This window comes from Pleurodeles waltl, chromosome 1_1, assembly GCF_031143425.1.
Source record: "Pleurodeles waltl isolate 20211129_DDA chromosome 1_1, aPleWal1.hap1.20221129, whole genome shotgun sequence".
NCBI lineage: Eukaryota > Metazoa > Chordata > Amphibia > Caudata > Salamandridae > Pleurodeles > Pleurodeles waltl.
Window position 1 is genome coordinate 743779414 of NC_090436.1, and position 12668 is coordinate 743792081.

The window sequence follows — 12668 nt, forward strand, 5'->3', positions numbered from 1 at the left end:
CTCGAAAAGGGTGCAGGGAGCAGACTTGTCTGCTCACTGCCCTGGCTGTCGATGTAGTCTGCGGGTACACAGCCTCTGCAACAAAAGGCTTGCAGGTGGTGCTGGGCTAGCAGCATCTTTGAGTACTGGGGGTATTGAAAGCCCCTACCATAGCCACAGATCAGACAAAACGGATACATTGGAGCAGACAGACCCAAGGAGTGAGCTGTGGCTCTGCTGTCTTTAAAGCACTCAAGGGTTGAATCCACCTTCTTGCCAAAGAGGTGAGAGCCACTGAATGGAATGCCCATTAGGGAAGATTGGGCATTCCTGGAGAAACCTGTGGATTTCATCGAGGTATGTCTCCTGAGTGTCACACTAGTGGCAATTGCCTGACAAAGGCAATCTGTAATATTCTAACCAACAGCAAATTGTGAATTTTGCCACATCGCAGCCATACTGAATGGCTTCCGTAAGGATAGGACGCAAATGTTTAGGAGAAATGTCTATTTAAACAAGCATACTTATCCTATCAACTAGTAAACAGTATTGTAAGGGATTCATTTAGAATACGGCTCCAACCCAGCTTCAGTACACCAGGTAGTACCCAAGCGAAAGAGTCCGAAAGGGCATGCATATATCAGCCCAATAGGCAGCTGGTGGTGATGGACCTTAATGCCAGGTTGGTGGAGGAGAACGTGTCTTTCAAAGTTTTCAAGGCGCTTGAACTATCCAGCAGGGTGGGAGTAAAGACATTTGGGTTTACCCTACTCAAGGAGGCTTGGACCAGTAAGTGTTCTGGGGTCTGGAACTGGTTTAGGAAAGCAGGTTCCCCAGGGTAGGGCAGGGGCACCTTGCTCTCTGTCTATTTATCAGCAGTCTGGGACATGGCTTTGCCCATGTCCCAGGAAGGGTGTATATGAAGGCCTCAGTGAAAGGCAAGAGGGGCTCAGTAGTAGTCTGTTCAGGCTGGAGGACGTTGGCGAGCACAATGGTCTTCACCTCCATAGTAGCCCTTCGCATCAAAACTGCAAAGCAGGCACATTCCTCAGTAGCTAGTGCAGGATGAGAAACCAGCCCAGTGTCTGTAGAAGTATCCAGTGCAGTGGCATCTTGTAGCCCATCATTCCAATTGTCTTCATCCCCCTTCATTACAGTGGTCATTTTAAGAATCTGTGCAGAAAAGACTGTGGATGATCTGGGCCCTTCTTTGAGGAAAGGTTTCTGTTGAGTTGCTGAAAGACTGCAGCGCACTGGGATCAAAGTGTGGCCTCAGTCCAAATAGAGTCAGCTTAGAATGAGAGAGCATTGTCTATCATACTTCGTCGTCTGAGGTTGATACTCCAGGGTCTGACTGACCGATGTCAGTACTGAACAAAGCTAGTGTGGTGCCCGAACCGGGTCCAGAAATTCCAGCTCGTGCCGAGGATGACTCGCTGGCCGAGTCCCAGTCAGAGGGTCCTCATGGTTCCTCATGGTCCTGAGGCACACCGGAGAAAGCAGGCAGTGTATCAAAATGACGCTTAGCATTGCAGAACTTGTGGATGTGCTGCAGGCCACCAAAGGAGCGAAAACTCATGGCTGCCCCGAGGACTTCAACTGCAACAAAGATGTGTCATGATAATGATTTAGTAAGCGGAATGGGACCTTCCTTTCAACTAGTCACCACATGAAGTGTTTTGGTGAGACACAGTTTCACCTCATGGTCCCGGACAGCCTTCAAATTCATCAAGGTCCAGTTACAACATGCCTTGGAGTCATGGTCACTTCATAGCACCAAAGACAAATCTGGTGGGGATCTCTCACAGACATTTGCTTACAAGAGTCCCTTACAAGAATTGGACCCTGTGGTAGTAGGGGTTGACATTTTCCCTTGCTCACTGGCATGTAGTATGTCTAAATATTTGGAACAGTAGTCATGAAAAGACAAGTAGTAGCTCTGAATCTGTCTCTGATGGTGTGGAACGAAAGCAACTGACATCAGCACGCATAGGTGGTGCCAATAGAGCAGAACAATGTTGATGCAGAGCCTCACAATGCCACCTATTGAAGCGCAGATTTTTCTGGATCCATTCTGATGTCTAGGGAATATTCATAAGTTGAGAAATCCATGGTTAATTGTATCCATCAGGAATGTGAAGTACACCCTTTGAAGATTAAGGGACAGATTGGCCCACCAGGATTCAAGTTTCACTTAGTGCTGCAAAACATCACGTACTTAGCCCACCAATAAAACATTGTCTCTTTTATGCAAGATCACCAGTGTAATTCAGTCATAACTGTGCTTCTAAGTAATGATGAACATGTGGTTAAATGTTGGTACTGAGGGGTTCAGATGTGGCATTTCCAACTGTGCCTGGCTTAAAAGAGATGTCCGCCACAAGTAAGTATCCTGGTTTGTGGTTTCTGTGAGTAAATCTGTTAAGTGTTTGCCAGTGGGATGCCAAGTCATAAAGGCAGTTCAAATGTGGCAAAAAAGATCTGACTTTGTCTTTCAAGAGCAAGGGTTAAAATAGTTTATCTATTTGGATGAGGGCCAAACATCCAGGTGGAAACAGTGAAATCATGATGCTGAGGAAGTGATTAACTGATAGAAATTGTCAGGGCACTTTAAAGATGTGCAATTCAAACTCGTCATGCAGCCCAGAGTCTCAATGGCATCCTGTGTCATATCTAATTCATATTGAATGTGTCAGTAGGAGGTGGTATACACAGTGCAAAGAAAAGGTTTGTTACCGGGATCGATAAATAGTAATCAAACAATCTGCTGTTTTAGGCAAGGGTGTTTACTCTTTGGAGTGGAAGGCAACCAGTAGTGATGTGAAAACAGCTTTCACATTGGCATTTCTTTTATTAATTTGGCCTCTTTGTGATGCCCCTTAGGACAAGAGTCAGGCTTTCTGACTACTGGAGATGACCACTGAAAAGCTAGAACTCAAGAATATTTATTTGGTTCCATACTACCTGTGGTAGACACTGGATGAGAGTTCTACAATTTGAGTGCTTCAAAGTTAAGTCCATGGCTCAGTTGAATGGGCCAAATGCTCTTCAACAGTACCACACATCTCAAAGAAATGTCAGAGTTAACAAGTAATTTGATCCAACCCGAATGGAAGCAGCATCCTCACTCTTCACATAGGTCAAGGCCTTGCTTTCTGGGGATAACAGGTACATTACCGCACAGTATACCCCAACTAGGGGCCCACCAATTTCCCCATATGAAAAAATCCAATTCACAAGGAGTGGGCAAAGAGATACCTCAAAACTTAGATTAGCAGCTGGAAGGACTGACCGCAGATATATGAACAGAGAGCTTAGGCAAAAATAGCATGCAGTAATGCCAAACAATGACACAAACCCTTCTCTTGTCACATACGTGCAGGATGGCATTTTCTAGATGCATGTTTCTATGGCATGGCATGACATAGATGAAGAGCTAAGACACCATAGAAAAATATGTAAGCTACAGAAATACAACTACCACACTTAAAGTGGGTTCTAAAAGAGCCCCAATATGTAACTGCTGCGTCACAGATCCAGTCTTGGTTAATGTAAAAAACTGAATGGTGATCAGAGGCTTACAACCTAAGGTTTCTAGAGGACTGACATTACACTCTGCTTTTTTTTTTATTTTTATTTTTAGGTCAAATGGATTTTTGAAGAATAAAACTACTGGTATCTTAGGTTATTAAAGAAGAGCGCAGAACTAGTTTAATGCATCCTTAGTGACCATGGAGTCGTTCTGTAAAGGTAGGGGACAGGGCCCAGTGCATCTATGAAAATCACAAAAGGAATCACTGGCCTTACGAACCTAGTATGTTCATTAGTCATTACTGGGCTCCACTATGGTACGTTGTGACAGTAATAAAAATGGTGGTGTAAGAGAACCCATTTATCTGTTTATTGATGGACTTTTAATGACAAAGAACCAGCATTATATTCCCAATTTAAAATGTATTTTATTATCCTAGAACAGAGCAAGGTCACTCTATTACACTACAACAACTTTCATTCTTGTTCAACACAAATGTATAAATTATTTACTAGTTGACAGAAATAATAACAAACTGGACAAGACATTTACAAATAAACGTGATATTGACAAAAGAGGTGTCCAGGAGACGAGATCTTGCAGGCTGAAATAAAAAAAAAAAAAAAAAACATGTCAATTAAAAGGGTTATCAAATACACATTGTGTTACACGTGTACTCTTGTAATGATAATTTGTATGACTGTCTCAGTCACAAAGTGTTTCAAAAAGAGTCAAACAATTTAGTAGGTGCAGATAAAAAAAGCTATTGAAGCACGACATTCTTCATGAATGTTGAAGTCCAACAAAATCAGACCTTCACAGCATTGATTTTTCTGAAGGACTGAAGTTAAATTCTTGAACATAAATAAAGCACTCTTTATTAAAGTGAAAGAACATATTACCGAGAAGGGTTGAAAAGGACAGAACAGTAGGACTCGTATTCCCAAAAGCAGAAGTTCATAACACAGCAATAATGAAAAACTAAGAGCACAAAAATTAGACTTCCACTTGTTAACATTTTTTAACTATACACAATACATACTGTGCAAGGGACAGAGTGAAGAGAAGGCTCTTGAAGGGTGGCGCAGCTACAAGGACTGAATATTAAATATAGATTTAGAAATAAATAACTGATCTCAAAAGGTGACGTATTGATTATTTTGGTGGGAGTAGAAGTCAATGATGGATGATCCCAAGATAACAATATTGTATACAGTAAAATGTTGGGAAACTGGTGCCTTACTTTTTTTCTATATTGCCAAATAAAGGGGCTATATGCAACGCCTTAAATAAAATTGGGTATTTTTTTATTTACTGTACATTATTTCCTTATTTTTAAGTGTACACCACCCTTAATAGTTGGAAGAACATGCTACAGGTATTAATTTATACTCTTCAACACATGGAATAAAATTATACAGGTCAACCAGAAATATCAAACATGTTACTTACCTTCAGTAATGCTCTTTCTGGTGGATACAGCCCTCTAAAATATGTCTTAAAATATATTGGGTGTTAGAAATGGGGTCTCTAGTTGGCAGTAGTTTGCAGCCTGTCCAAGGGACCCCCCACCCCACTCTAGCCAGGGTAAGGGAGTCACTCCACACCAGTTCAGAAAAAAAGCCAATATTTGTCTGAGTAGAAAAAAGACCAAAACGACAAAAATCCAACCTTCACAAGTAAAGATACAAATTTTAAAAGATTAAATCTTAGTATAGTGCTTAGAAACACCATAGCTCCAACTAGGGCTATCATGACGTCTTGACAGAGTCGTTCACAACAGTCCGACAACACTTGTGAAGGAGTGTGGGCTGGTCACGGAGTCGCACGGACCCTAGGTACAGTACCTTGGAAAATGAGGAAAAAAAGATGTTGCACAGAGTCGGGGAGGTGAGGTAATACTGAAGCATGTGCGGCATCAGTTCCTTACTGCTATTGGTAAGGTGAGGCGTTGGTTCCTTACTGCTAGGCAGGGGAGGTGAGAAGTTGATTCCTTACGGTTGCAGGGGAGGTGATTCGGTGGCGATGTGTAGGTTTCTTACAACATGGCGAGGTCAGTGAATCCAGCAGGTCAAGCCATGAGACGTCAACTTTGCGGTGTTGCGATCACACATTACCACATGTGCTGAGTCAGAGAGGGGCGTGATGGACATTGGTGACACATCACTCAGGACTGACGTTGTGGCGGGACTTTGGAGGTCCTGCTGCAGCGTTGGGCCTGCGGCATTGGTTGCGTTCGTTGTATTCAGCAGGGGCGACAGCTCTAGTGCAGGCAGTGGTGCGGAGCCGGACAGTGGCACCGGTTCAGAAGTCGCTCTGGAGTCTATGTGCTTGTTTCTGCTTCACTCCCCAGGGCCTAGGAACTGGATATGGCACCACTTGGCAAGTCAAGACTCTCAGCAAGAGAACCCAGGTGCTGGCAGATATGTTCCTTGATGTCCCTGAGACTTCTTAACAGGAGACAAGCTCAGTCCAAGCCCTTGGAGAACCTTTGGAAGCAGGATATAGAAAGCAAAGTCCAGTGTTTTCACTCCCAAGACACAAGCAGCAGACCACCACAGCAAAGCAACAGGCAGAGTGGAAGTCCCTGCTACAGCATCCAGCTCTTCTTCCTGGCAGAAAGTCCTCGATCCATGAGGATTCTAACTTTGTGGGGTCAGAGGTCCAATACTTGTATACATTTCTGCCTTTGAAGCAGGCAAACTTCAAGGAAAAGTCTTTGTAGTGCACAAGACCCTGCCTTTCCCTGCCTTGGCCCCAGACACACTCCAGGGGGTTGGAGACTGCTTTTATCTGCTCCTCCCACCACTCTAGCTCAGGAAGACCCATCAGCATGGTGATGGCCCATCAGGATATGCAGGGCACACTGCAGCTCCCTTTGTGTGACTGTCTAGAGTGAATGCATAAACAGTCCAGACATTTATTCAGCAGACAGGAAGAGGCACAGAATGGTTAAGCAAGAAAATGCACACATTCTAAAAGTGCCATTTTAAACTCACAATTCAAAAACCAACTTACAAAAAATGTATTTTTAAATTTTGAGTTCAGAGACACCAAACTATGGCCCTCATTCCAACATTGACGGGCGGCGGAGGCCGCCCGTCAATGTTGCGCGTCAGGAATACCGCTCCGCGGTCCAGAGACCGCGGAGGGTATTCCAAGTTTTCCCCTGGGCTGGCGGGCGGCCGCCGAAAGGCCGCCCGCCAGCCCAGGGGAAAACGACCTTCCCACCATGAAGAAAGCTCGTAATCGAGCCGGCGGAGTGGGAAGGGGCGACGGGTGCTACTGCACCCGTCGCGTATTTCACTGTCTGCTATGCAGACAGTGAAATACAAGCGGGGCCCTCTTATGGGGGCCCCTGCAGTGCCCATGCCATTGGCATGGGCACTGCAGGGGCCCCCAGGGGCCCCGCGACTCCCCCTCCCGCCATCCGGTTCCCGGCGGGAGAACCGCCAGGAACTGGATGGCGGGAGGGGGAGTCGGAATCCCCAAGCCGGCGCAGCTTGGGCAGCGGGAAACCGGCGGGAGACCGCCGGTTTCCCTTCTCTGACCGCGGCTAAGACGCTGCGGTCAGAATGCCCCGCGGGGCACCGCCGGCCTGTCGGCGGTGCCACCGCGTCCCTGGCGGAAGTAATCCGCCAGGGTCGTAATGACCACCTATGTGTCTTATCTGCTCCCAATCAGAAATTTCACTTAAAAGATATCTCAAGGCAATCCACATGTTTTCCTATGGGAGAGAGAGGCCTTGTAATAGTGATAGCCAAATTTTGCAGTATTTCACTATCAGGACATGTAAAACACAACAAGTACATATCCTACCAATTAAATACACAGCACCGTGCCGGGGCTGCCTTGGGCCTACCTTAGGGGTGTCCCACATATAATAAAAGGGAAAGTTTGGGCCTGGCAAGTGGTTACACTTGCCAGGTCGAAATGGCATTTTAAAACTGCACACACAGACACTGCAGTGGCAGGTCTGAGACATGTCTACAGGGCTACTCATGTGGGTGGCACAATCAGTGCTGCAGGCCCACTAGCAGCATTTAATTTACAGACCCTGGTCATCCATGGGGCTCTATACTAGGGACTTACTAGTAAATCAAATATGCCAATCAATGATAAACCAATCACCTATACAATTCTAGACAGAGAGCACTTGCAGTTTAGCACTTGTCAGCAGCAGTAAAGTGGCCAGAGCACTAAAGCCAGCAAAACTCAATGCAACTCGCAAAAATGCAAGTCTAAAACAGGAGCTCAGAGGCAAAACGTTTGGGAATAACCCTGCAAAAAGGGCCATTTACAACATTGGGTATTTTATTTTACTGTACATTATTTTTTATTTTCAAGTCTTTAACACCCTTAGGTAATGTTTCGATATAACAAAGTGATACTGAATAAGTTGCTTACCTTCAGTAACACCCTTTTTAGTAAATACATTAACTACATGCAAATCCCTCACCATAACGATATCCCTCAGATGACATACTGGATCTGGAAGTTTCCATTACAGTGCTCCCACGAGCTGGTGACGTGCAGCTCTGTGCAGACTTCATTCTGCCCTGAAAGTGACGAAGCTGAGCCACATATAAGGGCCATCCCTGCAGGTCGACATCAGTTTCTTGCTTGACTGGCCCCGCATCCTCAGAGCACAAAATAATTGGAGCTGTCAGATGTATAATTTTGGATCTTTTTAAATTGTGAAATGAGATTGCTCTATAGCACGGAGAAGAGGGAAGACAGTGTGGAATCTGCAGTTAAATAGAGCATCCACTGGAAAAAGTGCTACTGAGGGAAGTAACTTGTTCTTTTCATGGATACTTCCAACCTCAGATTGCTAACCTTTAGAATAGGTACCGAAGCAGTACCTCCCCAGGTGGAAGACCTGTAGCGGGGGCTCAGACCAAAGGAAATCATGCAGGACAAACTGACAAAATCTCCTCCGTTGGACCTGGCTCTTAAGGCAGTAGTGCTCTGTGAACGTATGTACTGATGCTCACGTCGCGGTCTGATAGACAACAAAGACAGTCTCTCCCATGTTCCAACACAAAAGTGGCATACTTAGCCATAAGGGAATGGGATTTCAGGCCTTCCAGAGGCTATTTTGTAATTCAATATCAGAACCGGAGGCAAGTATTATGCTTCATATTTCCTCCCTTTTTTATTACAGCAGCCAAATATATATATTTTTTTTAACCAGAAAAAGCACCAACTATGTTTCCCAAGAGCCTCTGGGAAAACCAGAACAAATAATGTCCAATCTGAACTGTCCATGACTCTAACAAAGTCCTTTCACTATGTCTAGGTTCCCTCTTACTTTGCTGCTCCAGCAGCCATTCAGGTAAGTGTTTGTTATTGCTAGGTGGAGCATAGCAATGCGCAAGCTCAACCTAAAAACCCTATCTGTAGGGTTTCACTAAGCTCATCACTTTCATTCGTTCCTGAGCCTGCCTTGCAATAATCCATTGATATCACTGGTAAATGCTTTATGTTTGTCCTGCCTTGAGTCTGTTTTGTTACCGCCTTGCAGACTGATAGTGTTACATGGATTATTGCACGATTGTCGATATACTTCAGCTTGGGCAAACGACTTTTTTCTTTAGTATCTCCCCTGTATGCTCCATGGCAGCCATGGCACTCACAGCACGAACTCGATCAGCGGTATTTGAGCTCTTTGCATGAGCATCAGTTATGTCCCAAAGTTTCCTTTGTCTCTCCGCTTCGCGCTCCATGGCGGTGGGAGAGCCGAAATGCTTTGGCTTGTTTAATTATCCCAACTCTCTCTCTATCTCACAGTCTCCGCGTTTCCCTGTTGCACTAGGTATTTTTACTGAATCTATTTTATTCAGTTCATCGCCTGGGTGGATTAATAAAATTGTACATGTACAGTCACCGTGGCACTGAAGGTGGCAACTGATGTGAAGAAATATGACGTTAAATGCCCAAAAGATGGTCTTGTGTTTAAAATCAGGTGCTTGCAAAGCAGCCCCTCTTGTACCATTACCTCCTTGTGACCTCTTTCCATGGAGGAAATGAGATGAGACCCTCTCCCCCTCCAAACAGGGAGTTTGGAAGATCCTCTTCATGTGAAGGGTCAGCATTGTTCCCTCCTTGTTGGAACGAATGTCCCTTTCTAGTGTTAGTTTGCAGTGAGGAGGGGGCACGAGGCAGAGATCAGGGCATGAGTGCAGCCTGTCCTCTCCTATGTTAGCTCCCGAGAGCTCAAACTCAGTTGCTAGTTTTCAGTGGTATTTTGGGAATTATCTTGAAGCGTGTAGAACGTGTTTTTTGGTATTTACTTTCCAGACAGAACGGGTCACTGCTCCAAGACATGCCAAGTGAGTTCCATTTGGCTGTCAAATCTCTGAACATGATACTGAGGGAAAGGAGACCAAATTCATTCATAAAGTCAGACGTTTCTTCAACCACCCTCTGCTTTAAGTTTTTATTTTTTTTATTTTACTTTTTTTTCCCTACAAAACTAACTTGAAAACAAATATACAATTGTCTCATTTCCTTTAAAAAAAAAACTGTCACTGTTAACTGGCAGGGTCTAAAGGAAGGGGCCTAGGTAATCCATTGCTTATATAGTCGTGCCTGAAACCTGGAAACAAAAGCCACGGGCTGATGCTATTGCTTTTATACTAGCTCTATAAACGTGGCAAACACAGATTGAACCTTTTCTTCCTGTCACCAAAGGGAAGGTATTTATTTAAAACAAGATTATGTTCAGTTTAAAATAAGGAACTTGAGTTGCTTTATGACTACCAGGAGTTCTACCACTAATGATGTAGAACTGTGATAAGTTGGGAAGACGATATTTCTATGTTATGTATTTAGTGTCTGCAATCTACAACATGCCAATTTGTAGATGTGTTATGTCATGTTATTTATAAGCATTTGTGCAGCGCTCTCCTACCATGTGTAACGTCTCATAACACACATACTTAAGAAAAAGGCCTGTGACGAGTTTTTGTTACAGATGTGCTGCTTAAATGCTAAATGGCAACAAATCACTTACTGACAATGAAAAGCCATGCAAAATGCAACACTTGCTGCCTCCCCACAGTTCGCATGTTGACTACATGAGCAATAGAAACCATGTTGTCCATGGGGATCGCTCTACACTACACCAGTGGTATTTGTACTACTTGCAGGGATTTGTCTACCAGAGGAAGGTGGTCGTCTGTAGAACACAGTTTACACATAAATGGCTTGGAGCTCCTGGCCGGCACCTTCGCAGTCTGATGTTGCACAAAGGACAAGGCGAACTGCTGTGTACTTCTGAAAACGGACAACGTCTCAGCGGGTCCGGTACATCAATAGCCTAGTGGAGGGGCTCTCCGATCCAGAGTCCTTGCGGATCTTGCAAGGGAGTTTTGGCAATACTACCTGGACCATCAGAGCTTGGTGAGGGCGGAGTACCTCCCAGGGGTGAGAAACGAAGTAGCTGATTGGCATTCTCACCACCTCGGTTCTCAGTGCATGGTGGCTGCATCCAGAGGCGTTCAAGGTGATTCAAAGATTGTGGGAACTGTTTCCGGTGGATCTGTTTGCCTCACACCTGGACCCTCGGTTGGAGCAGGTTTTCAGTTGGAGGCTGGATCCTCTGGCAACTGCCACGGGTGCGTATCTCCAGGATTGGAGGGAGGAGAAGGATTATACCTTTCTTCTGTTCGCTATGATAATGAGGGTGCTGCCGCAGGATCTGGTGGTCATCATGTAACTGTAGAGGTCGAAAGTTTGCTTTCCAGTGATAATGGAACTTTTTTGGGATTTTCGAATCCTTCTTCCCTACAGGGGGGGATCTTCTGATGGACAACAAGGGGAAGCCTCATCTTCTCACTCAGGAAGGTTCGGCCCATTTCATGGCATGGAGAATTTCCGGAGTAGATGGACGATTGGAAGACTTTCGCATGAAGTTGAGGCAATGCTCTCGAAGGCCTGGATGGCAGGAACAAGAGATATAGATTTTCTTGGGGACAATGGGTCCCAATCCCGTGGGGTCCAGCAAGGAATTCTGAATTTCCTTTCTTCTCTTGTTTCAGAGAGATTGGCCTATTGCTCTGTCAATACCTTAAGGTCTGCAATTTCGGAGGGTCATGACCCAATTGAAGGTTATCTAGTGAGAAAGCATCTTATGGTCAGGAAACTCATGAGAGAAATCCGTTTGTCTGTACCTCTGGAACCAGGTACTCTTCTTTGAGGGAGGTTTGATAACCTGAGGATGAAGGAAAACAAAGAAAAAAAAACTGTGAATGGAGGTAGAGAGATGGAATACAGCTCAGAGGTGGGCTTGGTGCAGATGAGGTTTTTTTTTTCAGGGAACTATACCTCCTAAAAATGATTACGCAACAAGGATGAGGAAGCAAACGACAAAAGGGCTTTGACAAAGGTGGGGCAAGAGTAAGGGGGAAGAGCAGAGTAAAGAAATAAGAGTTTTTAAGGACTCACAAGAGCAAACACTGGTAATCAAAATCTCTTCCACTAAACTGACCAGGAATCAAGAAATATTATTACACTTAGGACTGTCATTCTGCCCCAGACTTACTTCTCAAATATAGAATTGAAAAATACAAATATATCAGAAAGTTAAAATTACATAACTGAAGATACCAATCTTAATCGTGAAACATCAGAGTATAAAATTGGTGATATTCCCAAATTGATGGAAATCCATGGATTAACTAAAGAAACAACACAATCACCAGATGTTATATCTCAAATATCAGTCTGGAGAGAGATGGAATTTACTACAGATATGGCAATACTTGCGGATGCAAGCCCAAAAGTAAGTTTTTCCCCCAAATACCAGCAGGTTATAAGATTGATCTTTTTCATGAACTGGTAGTGGATGATCTAAGTAATTTCATAAAAAGATGGGACAAAAAGAGGAATAAAGGAACAACTTATTTAATGGAGGCAAAATGACAGTTGGGAAATAAAACTCATTATAAGTCCCTATTGCAAAATCCCATAAAGAAAACTGAAGTTGAGCCAACCACGAACTGACCATGATCTATTGTCTCCCAAAGATACACAAGGACATGAGCACCTGGTAGACCAATGGAAAGCTCAGTAGGATCCTTAAAGATATTTAGAGTTATTTCTACTACCATATGTTGCGAGTCTACTGGCATAGGATTCCATTGACTTTTTT

The 12668-nt window shown here is 44.2% G+C and overlaps 1 protein-coding gene across 4 annotated transcripts in view; it reads right to left on the reverse strand.

Annotated features, from left to right (window-relative positions):
• Nucleotides 1-3913: 3913 nt before the first annotated feature.
• LOC138287177 (uncharacterized) overlaps nucleotides 3914-12668 on the reverse strand; it is a 228397-nt gene continuing 219642 nt past the window's right edge. For all 4 annotated transcript variants that reach the window (XM_069227542.1, XM_069227540.1, XM_069227545.1 and 1 more), the window contains one exon: nucleotides 3914-4115. The gene's annotated coding sequence lies outside the window, so the exon portion shown is untranslated. The remainder of the gene's footprint in view (nucleotides 4116-12668) is intronic.